The following is a 24,184-nucleotide window of genomic DNA, read 5'->3' as shown; positions in this document are numbered from 1 at the left end:
CATTAGATTTCAAGCTTCTTGAGGGTAGGCAATATGTCTTTTTTTCATTTTGTGTGTGTATGTGCATATGTGTATATGTGTTCATGTGTATACATGTGTATGCATGTACATATAGGGGCTCAGATGGCAACCCAAAGAGGGCCAGGCACATAATAAGCCTCACATGGGTATTCATTTAATTAAGTATTAAAATGTCTAAGTGGAAACATTACTAAGCTAGTTTTTCAGTGCTGAATTTGGAATTCTGAAGTCAAAGACGATTACACAATGTATATTTTTAGGGGAACCAAGAAGTCCTGAGGCATCTCCTTATGACTTGCCTTGGTGCCAGGTCTTTACCTTAGTATAGTTACTTTGCTGAATGAAGGCAGGGTTTCCAGAATGTTCCTGTTAAAAAGAAGCAGTAGAGGGAAGAGGCTAAACTTTTGGGTTCTGTTGTCAATAGACTTGAGTTTGAATTTCAGCTCTATCACTTATAGCTATGAAATTATCAGTACACTTGTAATCTTTTAGTGTCTTCATCTATAACATTGTAATGAAATATTAATATCCATGCATAAGAATGTTTTACAAATTAAATAGGATAATGTATATAGAGTGGTCCATTTCCTCCACAGGAAGAGGGATGAGCTATGTGATTGTGGTGAGTCTGGCTTGCAGTGGGCCATGGCTTCCAGAGGTGGGGCTGCTACACTGAAATGTAGGGAACCTAAGTCTCCATCTCTTGTCTGTCTGTCTCTGTCTTCTGCCTTCTACCTGCATCCCTTGAAGCTGAATATCCTGTCTTCCTTAGCTTCTTGCTACCAAGTGATAGACTCAAGTCAGGGCCTGACCCCTGATACAGGGAGGGCAGCCTACTTAAGTTTCTCCAGGAGTAACTGGAGACAGATTGAATAAGGATGGGACCAAGCTCTTCCATTTCTCTAGTGCAATTTTACAAGCAGAAACGTGATATCATATCTTGATTTCACTTGTTTCCTGGCTGAAACTGGAGAGAAGGATAAGTGAGTGACTGATAAAATTTGATTTTTATAAATGTTAGTCAATATTGTTGTTGATACGGTGGTTATTGTCCCTGTATGAGTAGGATAGTACATGTAGCCATTAATGTGCATGTATTCAGAAAACAAAAAACAAAAACTGTTGATGGGACTAATTATGGAGGAAAACCTTAAGCACATAGTACATTGGTTGGAAGGGGCATCTGTGAGCAAACTAAAGTAAAATCAAGTAAAGAAACCCAGAAGACAAAGTTAATGTGCTGTAATGACTTTACCAAGGCCTGAAGTTCCTCCAGAGACCTTGAAAAATAAGTAACTCACAGAAACAAGTATTCCCAGTGAGTTCAGTGATGCAAACATTAATTATTCCTTAGACCTCTAAGTTTGACATACAAAGAACCAGTCGGATACATTGCTGATGAAGGAGAAGGAGGTCTAACCACTTTGGAAAACAATTTGAAATTCAATTGTGCAGGTGAGCATAAGCATAACCCATAACCCAGGAATTCCATTCCTGGGTATAAGAGAAATACTCATTTATAAGCACTGAGATAAGAGCTTGAGATAAGTGACTGGAAACAACACAAATGTCCACTGCTGGGAGAACAGGTAAATTGTGACATCCATATAAGATAATGCTATACCATAGGAAAAAATGAAGTTCAGTGACGTGTAACAAAACAGTTGAATATTTGACACATAATATTGCGGGGGAAAGCAAGTCACAGAAGGTTATATACAGTTGTGACTGTGTAGAGTTACTATGACACTATGTATGATGTCACTTTTTATAATGCTCAACAAGAAGCACAGCTAAGGAGTATGTGGTTTAAGGCTGTAAATATAGATGGTAAAATCTTTGATAAACACAAAATTCACTCTAGTGGACCTCTGTGAGTGTGGGGAGGCAGGGAAGGGGCACATAGATATTACTAATATTCTACACCTTCATTTGTGTGGTTGGTTCATAGGTATTTAATTTATTATTATGTTTTAAACATGGATATATATGTATATAATATATATATATATTACTTTTTTGTATATGCCAAATATTACATAGTAAAAAAATCTTTTAAAGCAATATTATGGTTTTTTGGGTGTAAAATGTTACCTCTCTTGCCTGAACAGTTCTAGGCAATAATAAATAGGTTGGCTTATAAGTATTTATATTTATGTTTATTTTATTTTATTTTATTCATTTATTTTTAAATTATACTTTAAGTTCCAGTGTACATGTGCACAACGTGCAAGTTTGTTACATATTATACATGTGCCATGTTGGTGTGATGCACCCATTAACTTGTCATTTACATTAGGTATATCTCCTAATGCTATCCCTCCCCGCTACCCCCAGCCCATGACAGGCCCTGGTATGTGATGTTCCCCTGCCTGTGTCCAAGTGTTCTCATAGTTCAATTCCCATCTATGAGTGAGAACATGCAGTGTTTGTTTTTTTGTCCTTGTGATAGTTTGCTGAGAATGATGGCTTCCAGCTTCATTCATGTCCCTACAAAGGACACATACTCTTCCTTTTTTATGGCTGCATAGTATTCCATGGTATATATGTGCCACATTTTCTTAATCCAGTCTATCATTGATGGACATTTGGGTTGGTTCCAAGTCTTTGCTATTGTGAATAGTGCCGCAATAAACATATGTGTGCATGTGTCTTTATAGCAGCATGATTTATAATCCTTTAGGTATATACTCAGTAATGGGATTGCTGGGTCAAATGGTATTTCTAGTTCTAGATCCTTGAGGAATCACCACACTGTCTTCCACAATGGTTGAACTAGTTTGCAGTCCCACCAACCGTGTAAAAGTGTTCCTATTTCTCCACATCCTCTCTAGTACCTGTTGTTTCCTGACTTTTTAATGATTGCCATTCTAACTGGTGTGAAATGGTATCTCATTGTGGTTTTGATTTGCATTTCTCTGATGGCCAGTGAACATTTATGTTTAAAAATAGTTTCTGCTTCCTTTGCTGAGATGAGGCAAAGGACATTATCTATAGAGTCCATAAAAATACAATGATCATTCCTGATCATAAAACACATTCACCAGCTAAAAATCATTTTTTTCACACTCTTAGAGAAAATGACTGGTCAGGCCACTCACAGTGGGTCACTCTTGGAATGTCTTGCTGAGGTGGGAGGACCGCTTGAGCTCAGGAGCTTGAGACCAGCCTGGAACACATAGTGAGACTGAGACCTCATCTCTTCTAAAAGGAAAAAAAGGTAGCAGAACATGGTGGCATGTGGCTATAGTCCCAGCTACTCGGGAGGGTAAGGCGTGAAGATCAACTGAGCCCAGGAGTTGGAGGCTGCAGTGAGCTGTGATCATGACACTCGCTCTGGCCTGGGCAACAGAGTGAGACCCGGTCTTAAAACATAAATAAATAAGTAAATAAAATGAAAACGAAAATGATTGGTCAGAGTAGAATCTATGAGTGGACTACAAAAGACGCTGAATGATTTTAGATTCTGGAGTACTATACACATTACGTACATCAGAGAAAAACATTATGGGGAAGGGTGTTGGGAGGTGTTGGTCAAAGGGTACAAAATTTCAGTTATACTGGAGGAATAAGTTGAAGACATCTACTGAATAATATGGTGACTGGTTAACAACATGTATTGTGTTTCAAAAATTGCTAAGAGAATAGATTTTTAAGTGTTCTCACTGCAAAAAAAAGTGGTAAGTATGTTAGGTAATACATATGTTAATTAGCTTCATTGAGCCATTTCATAATTTATACATATTTCAAAACATCATGTACACAATAAGTATATAATATTCGTGTCACTCAATAAAAATAAATAAGAAATATTAAATTATAAAAATAAAATTTAAAAAATCAGAGATTTTTAAAAAGAATAAACCCTTATAATAAAACTCCATGTTATATGTCTTTAGCGTCTAATTTCAAAAAAAAAAAAAAAAAAAAACCAAAGTGAGTTGAGTACTCTGTAAATTCAGTAAGATTGGAAAAATATTTATTTACTTAACCTGATCCTTCTTCTCTAAGACCCTTCCCCTCAAAGCACTGAATGCTTCCAGATCTTTGAAATAAAAATATAATGAGATTTATCATAACAAAATTCAATATTATAAAACGAATCAATGAGAGTTTGCTCCTCTAATGGATTTGGTGTGCAATCATCCAGAACAGGGAAAGGTTGGGAGGTCTGTTGAAACTTATCTGATAGAACAAGGCTGAATGACATAAAATCATCTTAGAGGCTACATTCACTTCAGTAAGTGTCTTCATAAGAAAAAAAAATACTTCACGTTTTTCAAGTCAATGAGACTTGAACCAATGAGGAAATTAACATGCAGGATGTTCAAAGAAGTTATGACAATAAAAATTAAATTCATGTTAAATTAAGATAATCCATGTCCACTTTTAAATTATATTGTTTCTTTCTTCTAATCATCTTATTTACTCCTCCTTTGCTTTTTTTATTATCTTACTATCTGTGGGTACTACCCTGTTTTCATTCCAATTTCACACTTGACCAAAGAGCAGGGGAGGTGAACAAAGCTGTTGATATGTAAATAGCAGTTTTGAAGACAGAAGCACCAGATGGTTCCTAAACAGAAGAAAAACTGCAGTTGCTTTATATTTGACTGAGTGGAAAACAAGGTGTCAACATATAATTTCAATTGCTCTCTAAAATAAAAAGTGCATCATCTAGGTTTGAACTTTATACTAAGCATGACAATATTATGGTAAGTTAACAACTATCTTGTTCATTTCCTTTGCTTTTAGAAATAATTACAGTATTCTTTCAGAAATATATTTTCTTACTGTAGTTTCAGATTTTGGATTTGTAAAGTCAAAGGGTTTTATTGATATAGAACCTACAGAATCTTCATTTCAGGAAATAAATTAGGGTTCTTTGTTTCTTTACTTCTCTAATAAACTTGCTTTCACTTTACTCTATGGACTCGCCTCAAATTCTTTCTTGTGAGAGATCCAAGAACCCTCCCTTGGGGTCTGGATCGGGACCCCTTTCCAGTAACACTTTGAGATTTGAGACCTTGCTGACCTGGAAGGACTGATCCTTGAGGGACTGCCCCTGCCAGAGATAGTACACAACTTGTCTTGGAGTTTGCCCTTCATGTGCAAACCAACCAGTCAGAGCCCATACCCCCAACTACCTCCTCTATGGAGCTCAAGCTCTTACAGTCTGGGCCAGTCACTATCCATCTACCCTAATCACCATAGGGCCACGCACCATGCAACTAGGGACAACTCCTCTGTCCCAGAGCCTGCTGAAATTATTCAAACTAGCCAGTACTAAACCTGTTTGCCCTGCCTTGCCCGTTCCTTTGGCAGAAACCATAACAATGGCTCCTGTTCCTTTTTCTTCCCTCTCCCTTTGCTTCCTGACACACTCCCTTTGTGGTGGTGGAATGTGTGTCATGTCTCCCATTTCTAGGGATCTGTGAGTATAAAAAAACTTCTTACATGACAATCATTTCCGCTTCAGTGTGTCTTTCTACATCTCAATAAACAAATCCCAGGTACCCTTTTAAAACACCCCACTGAACCCATTAAGATGACATCAGATTTCCTCAGGAATTCTGATCAGAAAAACCTTCACTTGGAATGAACTGGAATAGTGAGAAGGGGTGTTAAACCGAGGCGCCACGACAATAAAATTTAGTTTGAAGAAAATCCAGTTTTCTGGATGGTTGGTCTACGCACTGGTTGGAAACATTTGGGTGATTCAATTTTGTGGCTCTCCATCTGAAATTAGCCGTCATGTGGCCATCATCTCCCACAGAGTTCTTCAGGTCAGTGCAGGCCCAGCAATCACAGAAAGATATATTACACCCGTTCAAAGAGCAGTGCAATCATTTTGAGGCTGTACCTTACAGCTGTCACACATGTCGGGAAGCAGAGAAGGCAGAGTTTCTGTGCATTGCTCAAGGTCATCTGGAAAACCAGTAGATGAAGCCACACGTCTCCCAGACCATTAGGCAGTCAGACATGAAATCCTCTGCGTGATCTCCCCATTGGGTCACCCAGGTTTGTTTTATGCTTGTTTGTTGGTGTCTTTTCTTTAGTAGACAAAGACAATTTTAAAGAGTTGTCAGCAGCCTCTGGTTCTAAATGTTAAGGACATTGAGGTTCTATTTAGGACCACTCTCAATTGGACAAAAGGACAAGCTAGGGTTGCCTTTCTCTCACCACTTTTCATAATATTGATGTCATCTGCTCAATGTAACATTTGCCAGGCATAGGCAAATATCCAGCATGCACTTGGTAGAGGAGAGAGGTAGTAGAATCATGATGCTTGTCAGCTAGGGAAGAAGCACACAGAAATGCCGCTTGGGAAAGGGGTGCTTAATGCCTACAATGAATAACACAAACCTGTACTACTTTATAATGATGCCTTAAATCCCACAGCTCTAGCCTGCCATGAAATTCAAGCAACAAGTACTGCTTCTGCAATACTCAAGCAACCTAAATTGTACTCAGGACTAGCACACAGAATAGATAATTGATTACAAATCTGATTTGAGAGTTTTAGTATGCAAGCAAAAATTTGACTGACTTTTGTCCTTGGCTCTTGGGAGTTAGCCTCTAAACTCTTGAAATTTTCAGAGTGATAAGAGTGTCTTTGTTATTCATGTTGGGCCCCTGGGCCAGTGCCTGATAGTTTATGCAAATGAAGTGACTCAGGATGGGGGCTGGCTATGCCAGAAAGACCAACCATGTGATTAAAGGGTGGGAGCTCCAAGTCAGGTGATACCAACTCCACCTCTGGGGAGGGCAGCAGGGGCTGGAGATGGAGATCAACCTTCTAATCTCTTATCCAGTCAGTCTTGCATAGTTAATAAATCCCCAATAAAAACTCTGGACACTGAAGCCCAGGTTGAGTGTCCATGGTTGGCAAATCTCTGCATACTGTCACACATCAATGTGCTGAGAGGGGAATGCATCCCTAAGACTGATAAAAGTTTCATGGTTGAAATCACCCTAGATTTTGCCCTGTGCGTATATGTTCTAATTTGTATTTTTTCAATAAAACTATAATCACAAACACGGTACTTCCAATGAGTTCTTTCTAGTCAATTATCAAACTTACAAGGGTAGTAGGAATGCCTGAATTTGTGGCCAGTTGGTCAGGAGTGAGCATGGATCTGGGACTCTGAATTTGTGGCTGGTGTCTGAAATGAGGACAGTCTTGTGGAAGACTGTGCCCTTAACCCCTGGGTAACTAGGAGCATGCATGCCCTAAAAATATGCATGTTCATTTTATCTTACATTCCTTCTCTCCTAATTAACACTGCACATATTTTTAGGATAAACACCTCCGTACTGCAGATTTATTTTATTAGTGCAGCTTTTCTACTGGCTAGGTTTCTTTCCCAAGGTGGAGTGGGTAGTTGGCACCAGTTCTCTCTGGATCAGGGAGGTGGAGGGATCCTAACATGCATATGTAATTCAGGAGGTGAAAGAGAGAGCTGCAGTAGCAGTGTGCTGGGTTATTTCTGCCTATGTCCTAAGTCTCTTTGGACCCTGTCAAGCAGGACCATGCAGCTCAGCGAAGCTGGCAGTGACCACAGCAGTGGAAGGACAAGACACACAGGATCCAGTGGGGCAGCTGATAAGCCCATTGCAAAGAGAATACATTTCAAACAACTTTCCTGGCCATGGGCCCTCAGGATCTGGCTTACCCCTATGGCTTTTTCCTGTCATTGTACATTAGGCTCCAGCCACATCAGCCTTTTTACTACTGCTCAGCTATTCTCAGTTTGTTCTTGCTTCAGGTCCTTGGCACTTGTGTTTTCTCTCTGGGATACTCGGCCCTAAGCAATTCACATGGCAGCTCCTTCTCAGCATGGCCAGTTTAGCTCCAATATTATTTCCTTCCAGAGGTATCCAGAGGGAGTAGAAAGGCTCCCCACCTTTCCTCTATCTAGGCCCCATCGTGGAGCTACTTCCTAGCCCATTTCTTGGCTTATTTTCTTTAAAGTGCTTACTGCTACAGATATTATATTATTCCTATATTTTGTTACAAATATATTTCTGTCTCCACCTCTCCCACACACATAACCCTAACATAAGCACTGTGATGACATGGGCTTTACAGCTACCTTGTTTACACTGTGTTCTTGGCTCATGGAATAGTAATTGGCAGTTATTACTGGATGAATGGTGGAATAGCATTCACTAAGTGCTGCACACTGTGGTAGGTGGTATGAGGCTTTTAGGAAATGCACCATACTCATTTCTTCTCTTAAGGAACTGTGGAAACTGAGTCACACACACATACAAAAGAGTGAACTGCAGTCATTTCTGTGGCTCCTTCTGCTCTCTACTAGGTCTCGTTCAAAGTCCTGCACTTGGTCTTCTCTTATTCTGGGCTTTATGGATCTATCCTCTCCCAGATTTCAAATAGTATCCCTAAATCACTTTCAACAGTCTCAACAAAATAGATAAAAGGCCTGTTTCTTTTTTTATATTATTTTTAAGAGTTAATATTGTCTCTCTGGAAGCATAAAGCTCCCCATCCCGCCCAAAAAAGAAGAGTACAAAATCTAATAAAGAAGTTGGGGAAAAATATATAGGAAAATAAGATTTAGGGCTCCCGAATTCACTAAAACTACATTATGAAATATAAGGCCATCTTAACTACAGGAAAAAGACTTATGGAGCAATTATTTTCTCATATTTTTCTAAGGGCAAAGTTTTAGTAGGATTTTATCTGATGTGATTGGCATATTTTAAAGTATAGTCGAATCTGTATAATAATATGTGAAACTTACAGGAAATGTGATAGTATATATACAATATGTCATAATTTCACTGCCGTGTTAAAGACAGAAAAAATACCATTGGTTGGTTGCCTGTCTCAGAAGAAAAAATACAGAAAGCAAATAATTTAAATGAGTTACAATTTATCCAATTTAGAATCAAATAAAAATGCCATGGGCTTGGCGCCAAGGATTATTCTTGGATTGGAATTTGTTCAACACCCTAAATTTAACCAGCTGCGATCCCTTTTAAACTGCCATCCAATACAGTCTTTTGAAATAAAGAATGTGCTTTTAAAGGGAAATTGGGCATTCCAGCTGAATATTTATTCTCTAGATAAACACATGCAGCCTTTTGCAACACACTCAACATATACTAGGGAAGGTACAGGTCACAGTTAGAGATGACACACACAAGTAGTCACGTGTTTTCTCTCTGGGTCCTAACTGCCTAGAATATTGTCACATTTATAACTCGGTTATGGACAGGCAACTTCAGTGTCTAATATTTCATAAGGAATTGTCTTAATGTTTCTTAAAGTCATAATATACTACAGCTAGAAAAGATCTTTCAGAATGTTTAGCTGCAATTCAAGCTCCTCATTTTATATATGAACAGGCTGAGGCCATCGTTCTAATACCAATAAGTGACATATCCATGGTCTCACCTGGAGCCCATGTCCTCTTTCTTTTATTTATGGATGTAGACTACACTTCATTAAAAATAAAATATGACTAAGCGTCATCATCTGCTTGAAAGGTGCTCATGACTGAGTGAGATATAGCCCATACTATGTTTCTAGTCCTGGGAACATATGGACAGAGCTGGTATAGATTCCACCCCAACCCCAATGGCAACATTTATAAATGCTGTTAAAGTGTAGCTATCATTTTTTAAAAATACAGAGCCAAGTCTGAAAGAAGAATTTATCGTCAGACGTCATGGGTAAAGTCATAGGCTGACTGCAGGATCCTGTGCATTGGCTCTGGCCCTCTCTGCCAAGGATGGGAGATGTGAGATGTGAGTGGAAGCTGGGATGAAGAATGCTGCGGAAAGCCAGATCCCTGCAGAAAATGCCCCTTTCACGCACAGGAGGACTGGAAACGTTCTTCCGATACAAGTACCTAAGGGGATGAGGATGTTGATCACCACGTTATTTGTGGTGTGGGAAGTTAGAGGCTACCTGAATGCCCATCGCTGGCATGAGGGATCAGCCAGCCAGAGAGGCAGCAGGCCAGCGTATTCTGTCTGTGGCTCTGAAATGTGGTGAAGTGGGAGGTGTCTCCAGTGATAAATAGAAATCCCAAGGCTGCACCAGCCATGGGTGTAAAGTCTTAATTTATACCACCCGTATGGTGTTAGGAATCCTAAGCAAAGACAACCCCTACCTAGTTAAACTGTTTTTCAAGTGAGAAAGTAATATTATAAACATGCTCAGAAAAAGACTACATGAATTTTTACAGACCTGTGCTGAATTATTAAATAATGTACTTCAAGAAAGGGAAACTTGTACTCAGAAGGAAAGAATGGGATTCGAAGTTCAATGGTGAACAAATACAGTTTTAAACTATGGCAAAATCTAAAGAAGCCTTAACTGAAACCATAACAACAATAAAATGTAAAAACAGGGTAGCGATTTGAAATATAAGCACATGTTGGTTGATGGGCATTTAGGCTGGTTCCATATTTTTGCAATTGCAAATTGTTCTGCTATAAACATGCATGTGCAAGTGTCTTTTTCATATAATGATTCCTTTTCCTCTAGGAAGATACCCAATAGCGGAATTGCTGGATCAAATGGTAGTTCTACTTTCAGTTCTTTAAGGAATCTCCATACTATTTTCCATAGTGGTTGTACTAGTTTGTATTCCCACCAGCAGTGTAGAAAGTGTTCCCTTTTCACCACATCCATGCCAACATCTATTATTTTTTGATTTTTTAATTATGGCCATTTTTTCAGGAGTAAGATGGTATGGCATTGTGGTGTAATACTACTCAGCCATAAAAAAGAACAAAATAATGGCATTTGCAGCAACCTGGATGGAATTGGAGACCATTATTCTAATTGCAGTAAGTCAGGAATGGAAAACCAAACATCATACGTTCTCACTTACAAGTGGAAGTTAAGATATGAGGATGTAAAGGGATAAAAATGATACAATGGACTTTGAGACATGGGAGAAGAGTGAGGGGGAAAAAGAGAGATAAAAGACTACACACTGGTTGCAGTGTACATTGCTTGGGTGATGAGTGTACCAAAATCTTAGAAATCACATCTAAAGAACTTATCCATGCAACCAAACATTACCTGTTCCCTCAAATCTATTGAAATAATAATAATAATAAAAGAATTATATGCACGGATAAAAGCGTCACTAATTCTACCTGGGGGAGTAAAGAAATAGTTGATTTTGAACTGAGTATCAAAGGCTGAGCAAGAACTTAGCAGGTAACAGGGGGCAGAAGGAGGTTTTCAAAAGTAAGGCTCCTAATACAAAGGTACATGGAACATTTTAGAAACTGCAGGTAGTTCACAAGCCAGGTGTTCATGGGGAAGTGGCAGAATACAATGTTGGAAGGCAGGCTCCAAATCTGGTCTTTGGAGCAGGTCTCCAAATCTGATTCCTTTCAAATCAATGTCATCAGAATCCACTTCTTTGAAATGTCAGATTACAATAAAAAAGGGAGATACAGGAAACACAGGAAATTAAAACATAATAGAAAGAGAAAATTCTTTCCATTTTAGTAATAAACAGTATTTCGGTATTTCAGTTCACAGTTTGAAAATAGATCTGAAAAGTGAACATGTCTTGAGAATAGAGAAATACAGGTAATACAGATTACAAACAGTGAGGGATCTAAGACATCAATTAAAATAGCCAAAGTTACAATATGCAGGATACAGTAACCCATGGAACAATTTATAATTCATTTTTCTCTTGCTGCAAATCTCTACCTCTCAATATTAAAAAATAGTTAAGTCACATAAATTTCAAAATGCTTGATGGTAGTTGGAAGAATTGACAAATATAAGATCTTGTGAGAAGAAAGGTCAGTATTTAGGATTTAAAGATAGGCTGAGGGATTTTCTTTGGCTGTAATTCATACTGAAGCATTCAAAGGAGAGTTCAGGACTGGAAGTACATTGTAAAAGTCAAGATTGTATTTCTCCATCTGAGAAATGCTCTGCCCCTTCCTTCTGGCAGTCATTTGTTCATGTGCCTCTCATCTTTTCCCCATGAGAACTTGCTCTTTGGGAAGGGTTTTATAAGCCTATTCATATGAGATATGAATGACTACTATGGTTTAATAGGGTATCTTCCTCTGCCATATACACTTTCTAGTAGGGGACAGAGGCCTCAATTTCTTATTGAAGAACTTGAAGCCTTAGCCAGTTACGTTGAGAGGTGAATCTTGATCTGAGGCATTCCAAGGGCCCTAGTTCACATGGGTCCCTGGTTATATTCCCTAGCCATAAATCTTGTTCTGAATCTGTTTCAGGAATGACTACCTCATTTTCTCTTCTGGGTCAGTGTCAATATGTCAATAAAATCAGTATCTGTTTGCTATGACACAATTTCAAATATCATACAAATAATTGAACTTGATCTGAATTTAACTACCATTGAGTATTAGCCAGGCTCAAAGAATATCAGTATCAACCAAATTTAGAAAGAAGAAGATACAACACATAAGTTCACAAGGAAGTATTTTTTTTCTTAACAGACTCTGAAACTCTCAGATTAGTATTTACAAAATGTTATTCATTACGTGACTATAGTAGGCCCAAAGTATAGCTATCTAGAAGCAATTGTACTGTTCCAATAAATCAATCAGCAAATATTCACTAAATGTCTGTTTTGTGTACAGTATTGTACATGGCACAATTTGATGTGGTTTCTCTCTTCTGTTTAGTTGGAAAGTTAGAATTCCCATCAAACAATCAGAACAAAAAATAAAAGGGTGAACAATACGGTACTGATAGAACTGATGATTGAGTACCCTTTCTATTTCTTCCAAAGCTCCCTTTTATCTACAGGACAAAGTCCAAATCCTTTGCCATGTTTTAGCGAATCCTTTTTCTTGGTCTCTATTTATTTTTCCAGCCTCATCTTCTAGCACGTTCTTCTATAAACTCAAAGCCCTAGCCCTACCAAACCATATGTAATTTTCCAGATTTATCATCTGTTTTTGCACCTCCAGACCATTCCTTCTGCTTGAAAAGGACTTCCACTTGCTTTTGCTTAATTCCTACTTGTCCCTTTAAAAGTTTCCTCCTCTAAGTTTTCTCTAATCCCTAAAAAGTTTTGTGTCCTCCAATTTGTTTCTATTGTATCTATGTCTTTAACCCTATACCAGCAATTTCACAAAGTATCGAAATGTCTAATTCCCCTATTACCACAGTTTTTAAAAAGTGAGGAAGGATCTGTACCTCATTTATATTTTTGTCCCCAGTGCCTAATGTGAAACCCCAGCACATAATAGGTGTTCAATAAATATTTATTAAATGAATCCCAGTTCTGGGGGTTGGGAGTTGGGAGGAGACATATGGTAGGCAGATTTTCTTCCAGAGGACTGAAAGATTTGACTATAAAAGAAGAAACTTTGAGTGAGAACATAGTAGGTCAGAGTGATTATGGGGTGATATCTATGAAACCAGATAGGATATAGGTGAGATAAACAGATACACTGAAACCCACAATATATCATAAAGCCAGGACCTGTCACTTGTTACTTGAAAGGTAAATTCAAAGAGAAAGAAAAGAATCTTTCAATTATAATAAATGGTATAGTTGGAATATGTAAATAACTTTTTAAAAAACCTATTAAATTTGATGTCAAAATGAAAACTACATCCTATGTCAAAAGTGTTCCCAGATGCCCCTGTTGAAGAAAAACTCTGGCTAGAAGATAGATGTTACTTAATATAATAAAACTCTTTTTAACTTAACTCTTGGTTCAGTGTGTTATTATCTTGCCAGGGATGCTCAGACTTGACCCCCTGTGCCCTGGTGCTGAGCTGCATTTTGCCAGAACAACCAAGTCGCAGCAACCAATTAATCTTAAACACCACGTGCCAACTGGGAGCAGTTACAGCGGGACGGCAAGGAGTGGAGTAGAGATGACTTGTTTTTCTCCCAGGGATTGGCAGAGGGCATTGAGGGCTTTATGTGGCTCCCCACATTAATGCATTGGCATATCCAGTGACACATAGCTGAGGCTGGCCCTGAAGGGTAAAAGCAAACACTGGAGACAGCTGAGAGGGAGGAAACAAACTTGGGGCTGGCTGTTGCTATCTTGGAAGACAACTTAGACAACAGTCCTTTAAGCATCAGGAAACAATCCTAGAAGTCACTTTTGATAGAATGAGCACTCAAGTTATGATTTGGTGATCAATTCCCAGAGGGGCTTCCTGCCTACAGTCAGAGTTCAGGGTGAGTTAAAGGTCAGCACAAACTTCTAATAAAGGCAGAAAGATACATGTTTGTAGTTCAGAAATTGTATGTAGCCATTTCCTCTAAAATGAGGGCTCTTAACCTTTCTTGAGGTGTCATGGAGCCTCTGAGAAGTTGGTGGACATTATGGATCATCTTCCTGGAGAAAATACACAATTCTTACATGTAACAGAGCATTGGCTACCCAAACCCCATCTCTCAGAGAGCCCCTCAAGCTGAGAACTCTTTTAAAGAATCTCTGAAAACTATATTGGTTTAGAATATGTCAATTTGTGTAGAAGGGTATTTTTTGATATAAATAGTCTGGAAATTCTTGATTATACATGCATGGAGCAAGGCTGCGGTGGGTCTAGGGCCACCATTTTTAAAATGAGGAAAATCCTGCATCTCATTCAGATATCTTTTTAGTGGTACCTGATAGAGGTGTTTCTAAATTACAGTAGAAATGCCATCAAAACTAGGGAATCTGAAAAACAAATATTAGGAGTTAAAAGCTCTGTAACCATGAAGAACTGAGTTTTGTGTATTCTTCCGAGGAGAAGGAACACAGACTATTGTCTGTTCTTGAACCTACAGCAGGATGGTCCTCCTCAACTGTTGCCCCAGTCCACCCCATTGCCATGTCCAACTACTAGTTAGTACCAATAAATTTGGTAATCTTCCCATCTTACCACAGAGGACTCAGTTGGCAACTCAATACCTCAATCACGATATCTTCCATGCTGTCATGAAGTTTGCAATTATAATAGTTGAAACTAAACATTGAATCTGGCTATGTACTAGAAAACATCACAGAAGGATCTACATTCTCTTTAAATACTATTATTGAGAATATTTATCTTCAACTAATTTGCATTAATGAACACTGCTAAGTAGGCATGTTTACAAGCTGTGAAGGTATAACCTCGTCCCATAGTAACTCTGAATTGAAGCCAAGATTTTAATCAGAACAGGCTATCAATTTTGCCCATAAGGAGCATTTATTGCTTAATATAGTTGGCAAAATCCAGATATGATCAATCACAACTAATAGTCCCAGTTGGAAGGCAAGTACATTGTTGTTTATTTGGTTCAGAAATTATTTGCAAACTAAACTATAATCCAAACTTATGTTAAAAAATCAGTTAGAACTATCATTAGACTCTTTCACAAAGTTTATTTTATGCTTAAATATCCCGAGAAAGAGTATTTTTTACTAACTGTAAATTTTCAGTCACCTTGTTTTCTCGTATGCCTAATAACACAAATAAAAACAACCATAACAAAAAAAGCAAAAAAAAAAAAAACCCAAAAACAAACAAAAAAATAGCAACTTCATTTCAATGCTGCATAACTGTAAAGCACAATTATGAATTATTTAGGTTAATATGTAACATATATAAATGTAAATACAAGGATAGAAAAGTATTTATATATGTATTTTCTTTCAAGGAGCATATCTTCCTAGCAATCACCAGCACATTTACTATAGCAGGAATAATACTAAATTTCTCAGCAGTTGAGGTCCCTGGCAGTAGAGTTCTCCCAAAGAAATCTCTGACATCATTCCAAAATAATGAATCACATATTACGTTAACTTGGCTCAGTTTTTACCATTGTATTTACTTTTATTTCAAATTTCAGTTATAAACTTTAAGTTAATTTAGAATGCATTATCCTTGTATCTTGTTAGAAACTGAAGCAGGGGTGCTGAAAGAGTTGGCTGCAAGGTAGGAGATAATAAGAAATGAATTTGAAAACCAAGCAAACTCTTTTTTTGTTTGTTTCAAACATAGCATCTTGTCAAACAAATGTAAGGAGAATCCATGGTTGAGTAATGAATGAACATTAATTCTTGTCGTGGATTCTTAAGATCAGTTAATCATTTTAGGTTTCAACTAATGAACATTGGAAACTGATTATCTTGTTGAATTTTACTAATAACAACTTTTGGGATAAAACAAGGTAGCAGACAAGTCCTCCAGTTCTTCATCATCAAAATAGAATAATATATTTCTGGTCCACAACCTTATATCCAAACATCTTGGGGCCAGATACATTTCAGAATTCAAGCTTTTTTTTTTTTTTTTTTTTTTTTAAATGATGGAGAGACAATAGGCTGGATATATTGAATTTGCATAATATGACCATCAGAGAATCCAAATCATTCATATGTTTTCAGTGAAATGTTTCAATATTCACATTAAGTTGTGTAATTATACAATAAGTAAAGGCTATTACTAGCTTCACATCAGTTCAGGCCAAGTTTTGCTGTCAAGTGAGTTTTGGTGCAAAACTTGAGAAATATTTCAGTTTTCAGTGTTGTTGGAATTTTGGAATCACAGATTGAAAACTTGTGGGCCTGCATAGACATATGGAAATTGTTTCCATACCATATTCTCTAAGCAGGGGCAATCATCAAACAACTTGTCTATCAACTTGTAGTTTGATTTACTGGGAAGTTGTAAGTTACATGAAAGATGAAATTTGGCCCACTCTGCCCAGTTTCTGTGATACATCTTAACAACATCCATTAACAACAACCTTGTTGGATCTGAACAAATCAAGAGACTAAGGGACTGGCAATCCATTTAGTAAATGACTGCTATGCATACTGTGTCTATTATATGCATATTCCTACACAAACTATGCTCTACTGCTCCCAAAGGACAGATCAGGATTGTTCTTCTTCTTAATATACTAAGCAAATAAAATTAGCTAGTCCAGTGTGTATTAATACTTGGAGAGAACATACAGAATAGAAAGGCCAGCCTTGATAAAGTAGGAATGAGCTTCAGTGTCTGAATTTTTGCCGACTGTACTAGATGACACTACTACGCAATAAAGTTTGAGAATCACTGATCTAGACAATATCTTGTTACGTTATCACCTCAGCTGTTTTTCCATGGGAGACCTTTACCCAAGCTGAGTATCAAGGTTGATGTACAGATTTCTTGTGGGAAATGGGAAATTACTGCCATTTTTTTTTTGTGTGAGATACATAATGACTTTTATGAGCAAAATAATATGTCTTTCTGGGAAATGATGTGATTCTAATCAAAGTACTTTTAAAAGCCTCAATACTTATCTATAGCAAAGCACAAGAAATAATCAAAAAAGTCATCCTGGTGACCAATTCTTATTTGTACAAATTGTGTTAAAAAATGGAACTTCACCTCTGGATGCCATTTAGAATTGTGAAGATGGTGGATTGGGAAGTCTGTGATTTAAATAGCTGGGGTGGTATAAAGTGACTATAATTTGACTATGAATCATGGTGATGCTCACAGGAAGATTGTGACAAGGAGACAAAGGGGCCCTGCTGTCCATTATAAACCACTGAATTGCCTTCAGATAAATGCATCATGTCCTTTGAGTGGAAGCCACCTATCAAATTCCCCCCACAGCCTGTTTTCTTCATAGTAATGAAAATGCACTTCGTACAGTACAAGCTGCCTAATTCTTTAGCACAGCCTGCATGGACCACCTGCCTGGCCTTGGTGGGGAAGAACAAGGGAGAAAAGAGTTCAGAGTTTTCTAAAATGGCTGACCTTTATCTGAAGCTGTCAAAAATCTTCCCTGTTATTATGAGGTGCTCCATGTACCATGCAGCCAGGTAATCCCCTAGAGCACGCCTTCATTGACTGCCACTGATTTCCTCTTTCAAGACATAGTGTTCAGTCTACTTGGTATTGAAGACATTTGGGGGCATGGCAGCGAGCCTCATTCAGCTTTCTTCTCCCAGGGAATATTCACCCATGGTTACCAGAGACACACCTGGCATCGTATTACGGATCCTGTAGTTCAGGCGTCATAGTAGCATCCAGCTTCTTAAAAATACATTTTTCAGTGTGTTAATACAGGTAGGAAAGATTTCAGACAATTCTTTTAAAAAATGTTTAAAAGCACCAAATGACACAGATGTCCTCCCTTTATATCCGACAGTTTGTAACTTCATATACATGCTCTTTGGAAAGAGCTAGGAGATTCTAATTGAACCAGTCTGAGTGATAATAATGGGGACATGTTTTGAAATGGTTGAAGTCAAAGTTTCATTATAAGAATAAAGACGATAGGGTGCTGGGATGTACTGATGTTGGCTCTTATTCTCACCAAAGCTGCCTGTATAGGTTGAGCCTAGGCACAACCTGAAGCACTTTTGAAATGGTAATACTGTGTTTGTAGTCTTTATGGATAAAATACCGTTATGCTGAATCTATGCTACAGTTGATAATGAGACTGCTTTTACATCTTAAAGGAGTATCTAATTACTAATCTAAATGTTTTGTATTCCAGATTGCAGATGATAAATACTCCGTAAGCAATCTTCCAAATCAGCTCAGCAGTCTGGGAGAGGATCAAGGAGAGTCGCCTTTAAGAAAAAGCAGCATCTATAAAAAGAGCTGGATCAAAAGTAGACACCCGATCACACACCCACTGTGGCTGGGCTGACAAAAATAGCCACTTGCACAGATTTAGTTCACTTCAATGTCAGGCTTCCCCCTCCAACCATCCTGTCTCCCTTCCCACCTCCAAGAATTCAGCGCTCATAGCAGGTGCCTTCGAGTCATCCACACCAAACGTGGGGCTACATCGAAAATGAGGGGCCACTTCAGAAACTGCAGCTTGGGGTGATCAGCTCAGAACACTCCTCCTCCTTACTGTCCTAGTGACCACCTTCCTGGAAAGGGATAGTTCTGGAGTGCCAACATGTAGTACATGTCTACAGGGTGCCGCGTACCATTCTGAATGCTTTACAGGCACGACATCATCAAGTCTACCGACAGCCCTATATCACAGTCATTATAATCCCTGCTTTACAGATGAGGAAATGATGACTCAGATAAATCACATATTCAAGAGCATATATTTAATTAGTGGTAGAGTAAACTCTGAACCCAGATCTGATTGCAGAACCCATGCTTTCAGCCATTATGTTAGGCTGCCTCCTGTTTGGTCAAGAATGGAAGACTCATTGCATTTTGAAAGTCCATCCTGGTTAAAAGTCCATCCTGGTTGAGGTGAGTATGTCAATTACCTATACTTTGTCTCACACATCAAAGCCAAAGTCAAAATTCTTGGGTCTAGTTGGCTTGTATTTTATTTTATTTTACTTTTACTTTTTTATTATTATTGTACTTTAAGTTCTAGGGTACATGTACACAACGTGCAGGTTTGTTACATATGTATACATGTGCCATGTTGGTGCGCTCCACCCATTAACTCGTCATTTACATTAGGTATATCTCCTAATGCTATCCCTCCCCTCTCCACGCCCCCCACCCACAATAGGCCCCGGTGTGTGATGTTCCCCTTCCTGTGTCCAAGTGATCTCATTGTTCAATTCCCACCTATGAATGAGAACATGCAGTGTTTGGTTTTCTGTTCTTGCGATAGTTTGCTGAGAATGATGGTTTCCAGCTGCATCCATGTCCCTACAAAGGACACTAACTCATCCTTTTTTATGGCTGCATAGTATTTCATGGTGCATATGTGCCACATTTTCTTAATCCAGTCTGTCACTGATGGACATTTGGGTTGATTCCAAGTCTTTGCTATTGTGAATAGTGCTGCAATAAACATACGTGTGCATGTATCTTTATAGCAGCATGATTTATAATCCTTTGGGTATATTCCCAGTAATGGGATGGCTGGGTCAAATGGTACTGCTAGTTCTAGATCCTTGATGAATCACCACACTGTCTTCCACAATGGTTGAACTAGTTTACAGTCCCAACAACAGGGTAAAAGTGTTCCTATTTCTCCACATCCTCTCCAGCACCTGTTGTTTCCTGATTTGTTAATGATTGCCATTCTAACTAGCATGAGATGGTATCTCATTGTGGTTTTGATTTGCATTTCTCTGATGGCGAGTGATGATGAGCATTTTTCATGTGTCTGTGGCTATATGAATGTCTTCTTTTGAGAAGTGTCTGTTCATATCCTTTGCCCACTTTTTGATGGGGTTGTTTTTTTCTTGTAAATTTGTTTGAGTTCTTTGTAGGTTCTGGATATTAGCCCTTTGTCAGATGGGTAGATTGCAAAAGGGGCGCCCGAGATGGCTGAATAGGAACAGCTCCAGCCTCCAGCTCCCAGCGTGAGTGACACAGAAGATGCGTGATTTCTGCATTTTCAACTGAGGTACCAGGTTTATCTCACTGGGGCGTGTCAGACATTCAGTGCTGGTCAGCAGGTGCAGCCCAACCAGCAAGAGCTAAAGCAGGGCGAGGCATCACCTCACCTGGGAAGCACAAGGGGGAAGGGAATTCCTTTTCCTAGCCAAGAGAAACTGAGACACACAACACCTGGAAAATCGGGTAACTCCCACCCTAATACTGCACTTTACCAAGGGTCTTAGGAAACGGCACACCAGGAGATTAAATCCCACACCTGGCCCAGAGGGTTCCACGCCCATGGAGCCTCCCTCATTGCTAGCACAGCAGTCTGAGATCTAACTGCAAGGCGGCAGTGAGGCTGGGGGAGGGGCACCCACCATTGTTGAGGCTTAAAGTAAGTAAACAAAGCCCCCGGGGAAGCTCGAATTGGGTGGAGCCCACCGCAGCTCAAGGAGGCCTGCCTGCCTCTGTAGACTCCACCCCTGGGGACAGGGCATAGCTAAACAAAAAGCAGCAGAAACCTCTGCAGACATAAATGTCCCTGTCTGACAGCTTTGAAGAGAATAGTGGATCTCCCAGCACGGAGGTTGAGATCTGAGAATGGACAGACTGCCTGCTCAAGTGGGTCCCTGATCCCTGAATAGCCGAACTGGGAGACATCCCCCACTAGGTGCAGACTGACATCCCACACCTCACACGGCAGGGTACACCCCTGAGACGAAGCTTCCAGAGCAAGAATCAGACAGGTACACTCGCTGTTCAGCAATATTCTATCTTCTGCAGCCTCTGCTGCTGATACCCAGGCAAACAGGGTCTGGAGTGGACCTCAAGCAAAATCCAACAGACCTGCAGCTGAGGGCTTGTATTTTAAAAAGACAATGTAAGTGAAAAGTAAATGAAGGGATATCATTTTGCTAAATCTTTATTTGAAAACTGAACACGCTATGAGAACACATAGATTAAAGGTGATAAATGAAGTTACAACTCTTAGTATAACATGTGCCCAGACTAAATAACAATAACCTTCACATTTGTGTGACCTTTCCTCCTTCTGTTCTGCTTTCTTCCACACCTTCTCTCTATTTTCCCCTCCTTACTCCCTTTCTCTTACATGTTAATTTATCTTTTCATGCATTTATCTGTTCTGTTATGTTTTTAGCATCTTCAGCACATCAGGCAGAGTGGTAGGTACTGGAGATGCAAAGATAAAATTACTACTCTCAAAGTGCTTACATTTTAGTTGGGGAGAGAGGTGAGTCACAGGTAAGCAATAGTGCAGGAGGATACATGTTATGATAGGGACATCTCATGGAGCACCATCATAGTACCAGGGCTGAGTAGGCAGCCTAGTCTTAGAGAGGTACAAGATGCTCTTACACATCTTATTTTTAATATGCCTTATACTTAATATTAATCTCAAGCATGGTTGAAAAACAGTTAATAGATGGAAGTCATGCTTATGTAACTTACTCCTTTCCCCAAGTCCACAGGATCGTCAGCAATGGCTGAAACATCTCAGTTGCTGTAAATATGGGCTGGCTAGGTGCTTCTAAGTACTTTCTTAGCTAATCAATTCTTGCAGTCAAAAGTCCTTTGAAAAACAAATCTGGCTGTCAACTAAATATCTCAATTCTATTAGTCGCATTTTCTCGCAATGTCTAAACATTCAAAGGATAGAAAGTGACCAGCACAATGTTGCCAGATGTTTCCTAGAAGCCTGTGGGCTGCCTCTCAGCAGCAGAGTCAGGGCGGAGTGAAAACCCACTACACTACTGCAGCTTGTCACATAAACAGACTCTGAACAGTCACATTCACTTCTAAAGTCAGAGTTTGAGTTGACAGACCGATAAACTGTAGTGCTCACAGGTTCTAGCTAAGGAGTAGCACCTTCCAACTAAAGGCCTGCAGCTAGACACATAATAAGCTGCCTCTGAATAGACAACTGTACAGACAAGTAAGAAAGCTACTAAGGCAGACAGCTCAACTCCCAAGGCCAACAGAATAAAAGAAAACATCTTCTGTGGGAAATAAACAAAACGCCCTGTACCAGATAGAATCCACTTGGCTGCAGTGACTTCCAACAGAGGCTTCCTCTTGGCATCTGAAGGAGGAGATTCAGCAGGCAACTCACATCTGACTGTGTAGAAACCTTTTCTATTCTGCAAAGATGAATTAGCTAAAGTCATGGGTTCTACCAGATGCCACATATGACTTCAGCAGAGACAGTCTTTAGGCCGCTGGTTCCTAGGAAACCAAAGTGGCCCCAGACTCACAAGACTGAAATTGGCAAAGATCTAGCTTACCAGGCATGACATCAAAGAATCAGAATTTCTAAAATCAATTCTGTTCAAACATAGAACACTTTCCATTAGAAGTTCTGTGACATATATTGATTTATGATATGTTTTTCTCTCCTCTTCATTTCTCATTGTTGTCCTGAGAGGAGTGGCCTTAGCATTCCACATTGCCTGAGAGGCAATGGAAGCTGAGAAAGGTCAAATGATGTGTTCATGCTCACATTGAACACTGCCTCTCGCTTGTGACTAAGCGCCACACTGCATCACAATATTTGTCCTTGAGCAAGTGGCCTTGCCCAAAGCAGCTTCTAAACTCGTACCTTTGATATGAAGCTGCTGTCTTCTTGTCTGTGAAATATTTTTAAAAGCACAGTAACACTTGGTTAATGGGCAAACTCTCTTGGCAGATACTTCCATGTTTAACATACAATGATGATTGATGTTCAAAATGAGGATTGCCAGATTCTGAAATGCCTTCTGAATCATTAAAAGAAATTAATTATGTCCAATATGGTTTTGTCTTCAGTGTATTTAATTGTATGTTAATTCTTAAGTGAACTATTCATCATTGATATATATGATGACTTTCTTGCAAAGAAATATGTGAGTAGCCAAAACATTTCATCCTCTGAAAGTATAGGATAATATGTGTATGATGCAAGATGTTTTCCTCTTACTCCCTCCATCTTCCCCACTCACTCACCCTTCCATCCAATCCACTCTTATAGCCCAGTTCTCTAAAGTGTGAGCTTCTGATCACTGCACCAGCATCATTAAGGATCCACATCTCACATCCAGCAATCATTTCCTAGCCCTTAGTGAGATGACACACAACAGAAGGGAAGGAATAGGAAGAAGGGTTAACCATGGCTTCCTGGTCAGGAAAGCTAAACCCTTGCATCACTGTTTTTGTAGAAAAGAACATCTTCTTCTGGTATGAAGTTTTCTGATTTGTTTTTTTTTTATAGTCTAAGGTGGTTTGTTTTAGTGAGAGTTATCTGAACAATTTCTTAAAAATACGATTATAAGAAATTGTCCAAGTTGGCTGGTCTTCAGAAGTTCAACATTAGGCTCAATTATACGTTATGATTCTGATGTTTTAAAAAATTATATGCTGTATTCTTTCTCTCTACACATACTATATTTTACTTAGATGATTTAACTCTGCCATTTTGTCTTTGGAGGTTCAGTATTCAAAGGAAAAGTATCTAAGAAAGAGCTAATTGCTTTTTTCCCTTCACATTTCACTGTTTATTGAAAAGGGAAAATGAAAAAAAAATGACATTGACTGTGAGGAACCAGGACAAATGAATTAGTTTGTGAGTTATTGCCTTACTAGGAACTCAGTAGGACTTTGCTAGATTCACAAAAAAGGCAAATCACAACAGGCATAATTAATCAATCATTAAGATAAGCATTATACACTTTGTTTTTCCTAATATGATTTTAGTATTCAATTGACATTTAATTTGAAATTAATGCAAATTAATCTAGATTTCATCAAAGGCTATTTTAGATATCCAGGTTAAAATTTATTGAAATATATTTGGAATGGCGG

At 38.8% G+C, this 24,184-nt stretch overlaps 1 protein-coding gene and 1 long non-coding RNA gene across 2 annotated transcripts in view; both read right to left on the bottom strand.

Moving 5' to 3' along the window:
• Positions 1 to 24,184, bottom strand: part of KCNB2 (potassium voltage-gated channel subfamily B member 2) — a 416,387-nt gene that overhangs the window by 184,649 nt on the left and 207,554 nt on the right. The window lies entirely within an intron of this gene.
• Positions 52 to 22,433, bottom strand: LOC104662494. Its single transcript, XR_748000.2, has 3 exons — positions 22,377 to 22,433; positions 3,123 to 3,190; positions 52 to 1,639 (listed from the first exon to the last, which is right to left on the bottom strand). It is a non-coding gene; the product is annotated as an uncharacterized LOC104662494 (long non-coding RNA).

Source organism: Rhinopithecus roxellana, chromosome 9, assembly GCF_007565055.1.
Source record: "Rhinopithecus roxellana isolate Shanxi Qingling chromosome 9, ASM756505v1, whole genome shotgun sequence".
NCBI classification, from domain to species: Eukaryota; Metazoa; Chordata; class Mammalia; order Primates; family Cercopithecidae; genus Rhinopithecus; species Rhinopithecus roxellana.
The sequence above is the reverse complement of the archived record's forward strand: the minus strand, read 5'-3'. Positions and strand labels throughout refer to the sequence as shown.